Consider the following 4,475-nt stretch of genomic DNA (forward strand, 5'->3'; position numbering starts at 1 on the left):
TCACTAGATTATAAAAGAAAACATAAATAAACCAATTTATTTACATGTTTTAGATGCAAAATAATTTTTTCACACAATGTATTCTGATCATGGCTCTTTCCTTTTTCAACTTCTCCCAGATCCTCTGTACCTTTCCCAATCCATGACCATCCTTCTTGTCTCTTCAGAAAAACAAACAGAAGTGCAAACAACATACAAATAAATCAACAAAAATGAAGAAACAAAGGAAATAAACACACATAACCCTAATCCATGAAAAAATTAGAAACTATAATGTACAGGTACAAGGTTAGTAAGACAAACATAGTTACACAAAGGAATATGAGAGAAAAAGTCCTTTGAAATATTGAGTTTGGTTTTTGCTTTCTATCTACTATTGGGGAAATGTCCTACTAGTTAATTGGGTTTTATGTATCTGGTGAGACTCTATTGGGAAAATGAGTTTTCCATGATTGTTCCAAGGTCTCTCACTATTGCACATTGTTCAGTGTGGGTTTTTGTGTTAGTTTCCATGTACCGCAGAATGATGCTTCTCTGATAATGGGTGAGTGATACACTGACCCACCTTTGAGTATATATGTATGTTGGGGTTGGCCTGCGGCTCCAATGTCTGGGTTCGAGTCTGGGAGGCAACCTGGAGCTGAAAGAAAGGGAAACTAGGCAGACAAGAGAGAGGATTCTGATCAAGGCTCAAATTTTTAATAATAGTCTGTGCTTTTTAAAGAGGGAAGCCCATCCCCAGTCATTCCAAGTTTCTTCTGAAGTTGTCAGAACAGCCTTTTAGCAGAAACTCACCAAATTCTCAGTTTGCTGATAACTCTGGAAAATCTTGGAGAACTGGTTCAGCCTCAGGCAGGCAGCAGGCAGTGTCACATCAAAGGAGAGGGATGAGAAGCAGCACAGCAGGTGGTTCAGCCTCAGTGGCTAATGGTCAGAACCAGCCTGCCTAGGCTGAAGAAGGATATTTTCCCCCCTTTAAATAATATATAAAAACTGGACTGAGGCATAAAATTTATTTATGCTCTATAGTTCTGCCTGGGAGTTATGGTGGCTGGCAGCCGTGCCTGCCTTAGGATCTCCGATCTTTTCAAATCATCCTTATCCGTCATAGGAGCATACGTGCAGCTTGTTTGTGTTTATTTTACACAAAACATGGCTCTGTGGTGTATTATTAACAGCCACGGCCTCTTGGCATGTACCCCTGTAGATTGGTATGATTCTTTGATCTGGTTGCCTGTCATTGACTAACCAGCCCTCGTAGCACACCATACTCCCAATTCAGACCAAAACCACAATATGTACTTAGAATGCTTCTTGATGGAGAATAATAACTGCCACCTGTGCTGTTGGAGGCGAAGCTGTGCACCTGCTGCAGTCAGGCTGAACGGTGTCTGACCTGCTTGAAAAACAAAGGTGGGACAGTGAAAAAGCAATAGTATAAAATCTGCTTTGAAGAAGTCCAGGTACTCCATTCAGTTGCAAATTAGCAACAACCAAGCTCAGGCTCTGGCCTCCTGGTGTGGGGGAGCTGGCTTTGAGAATTAGCAGAAAGGCCAGAGATTCTCTGGAAGTGAAGGTTGTGCTCCAAATTAACTTTGCTAGGTAATTAAGAATTTCAACTATCTTCAATAGGAATCTCTAATATTGGAATTATTACTAGACCAGTGTAAGATTGAGTTAGAATAACTGGTCACACTGAAGAAAAGAGAAGAATCATTATAACTCTATTATATGACTAATCATTCTAAGTCAGTTTACACAGTCTCTGATGTTCTTTTTACCATAAGGTCAAAAGCTTGAAACAAGGCAGCTTCACTTGTCCAAACTGGAAAATTGGCAAGCAAGGATGGGTCGAAAACATGTACCCAATTTAGCTTCCTTGTCACTAAAGTCAGGGCACAGAGCGAACTTACCTGTCAACCTGTCACACGAATTAGCCATCATGCTTCTGCAGGGTTCTGTGGATAGAACCTATGCTTTCCCCTTTCCTAATAAGGTAGCTGTTCAGGATCAAACCATATGCCAATAAGTAAATCCTTTTAAGATACTATAAGGCATTTATTAAGTTCTTTGACATTCAGATTTCAAAATTCTAAAATAAAAGTATGATTTACATAATGTGCACGGGAATGAATTAAATAATATGCATGGGGATATAATTTCCCCCTTCTTTGTCTTTTAAGAATCTAGAGTTTTAAAGTTCCACAATACCTTGTCCTTGAGAATTAATAATATGTTGACAAAACATCTCAAATACTTGACTGTTATAGTCAGTATTAATGTAACATGGGCAGTGACTAATTGCACTTTCAATTGTTTCTCTTAAAGAGTGGTTGTAACTAGAAAGCTTGAAAAGTTATTAATAGTCACATGTGTATTTTTATTAAATCAGAAATAGGAATATTTATTTGTAGCAATTTATTAAGTATAAGTCCTCAAGAATTAACACTATTATGTGGAAACAAGTAGTAACTGAGGACACTAAGAGCAAAGAATTTGACATTTACAATTTCCAAGAATACTAAAATATTATCTTAAACCATAACTGTTTTGAGTATATAAAGAACGAGATTATATATCCAATCTATCTTATATGTAGGACCTATAGACTGCCTGAGATATAAATCCAGCATGGCATTACTTTTAGATGTCCAGGCAATCCAGAACAATTTATTAAATGTCCAAAAACAGCCTTCTTAAAAGGACAGCATTTTTTTCTTATGAGTTGTATATGCATAAGCAATTGCAAATTTGAGAATTAATAGCATCTGAGGGACGAACAATCTTAAGCAATTGTGAGCTCTGAGATATAATATTGACTATTAATATACAAATTAAGGTTTGATTGTTCAACATTTTAAAACACCCTCCACAGCACACAACTTGATTATCTGTGCAGAAACAGGAGGAAACTCAAAAGAATAAACGTGTGGTCTAATTCACATCTACTTATTTCCCATAGAGGGGTTGTTTTTAAACACAATAATTGGGATGCATGCATGCATGAATTTATAGAAGATATAAAAGCATGCATAAAAAACAATTTTTAACTTATCTTTGGGATATTGATTGTCAATTTTATTTAAAATGATGGTATGCAAGAGATCAATTATTAATATTCTGTAATAACCAAATTAATTGCTGTTTGGAACAAGGAACAGACACTTTGTCAGGTTTTTAAGACACAATTTTTGTTATAGGTTTTCCAAAATACACAAATATATCTTACAATTCTTTATTAGCACCACAGTAGTTTTAATAGGATGCTGAAACTGTGCTTTGAGGTGAGTGCCACTTTGGTCCCGCACACCTGCCTTGTCGCAGCTCTGCTGTCCAGGTCCCCACACCCACCAGGCACCTCAGAAGGGTCCTTTGGCCTTGATCCTTCCTGGCCCCGATCAAGCCGAGCCTGAGCGGCGGAGCCACTCTGAAAAGGCAGACCATGAAGAAATCCAAAACACCATCAGATCATTCTACAAAAGGCTATACTCAACAAAACTGGAGATCCTGGATGAAATGGACAAGTTTCTAGACAGATACCAGGTACCAAAGTTAAATCAAGATCAGGTTAATGATCTAAACAGTCCCATATCCCCTAAAGAAATAGAAGCAGTCATTAATAGTCTCCCAACCAAGAAAAGCCCAGGACCAGATGGGTTTAGTGCAGAGTTCTATCAAACCTTCAAAGAAGAACTAATCCCAGGTCTTCACAAACTATTCCACAAAATAGAATCAGAAGGTACTCTACCCAACTGATTCTATGAAGCCACAATTACTCTGATACCTAAACCACATAAAGACCCAACAAAAATAGAGAACTTCAGACCAATTTCCCTTATGAATATTGATGCAAAAATCCTCAATAAAGTTCTTGCTAACCGAATTCAAGAACACATCAAAACAATCATCCATCCTGACAAGTAGGATTCATCCCAGGGATGCAAGGATGGTTCAATATACGAAAATCCATCAATGTAATCCATTATATAAACAAACTCAAAGACAAAAACCACATGATCATCTCGTTAGATGCTGAAAAAGCATTTGACAAAATCCAACACCCATTCATGATAAAAGTCTTGGAAAGATCAGGAATTCAAGGCCCATACCTAACCATGATAAAAGCAATATACAGCAAACCAGTAGCCAACATCAAAGTAAATGGTGAGAAGCTGGAAGCAATCCCACTAAAATCAGGGACTAGACAAGGCTGCCCACTCTCTCCCTACCTATTCAACATTGTACTTGAAGTCCTAGCCAGAGCAATTAGACAAAAAAAGGAGATCAAGGGGATACAAATCAGAAAAGAAGAAGTCAAAATATTGCTTTTTGCAGATGATATGATAGTATACATAAGTGACCCTACAAATTCCACCAGAGAACTCCTAAGCCTGATAAATAGCTTCGGTGAAGTAGCTGGATATAAAATTAACTCAAGCAAGTCAATGGCCTTTCTGTACACAAAGGATAAACAA

This window comes from Mus caroli, unplaced genomic scaffold, assembly GCF_978045245.1.
Source record: "Mus caroli unplaced genomic scaffold, Mus_caroli_1 scaffold_8, whole genome shotgun sequence".
In the NCBI taxonomy this organism is placed as follows: domain Eukaryota; kingdom Metazoa; phylum Chordata; class Mammalia; order Rodentia; family Muridae; genus Mus; species Mus caroli.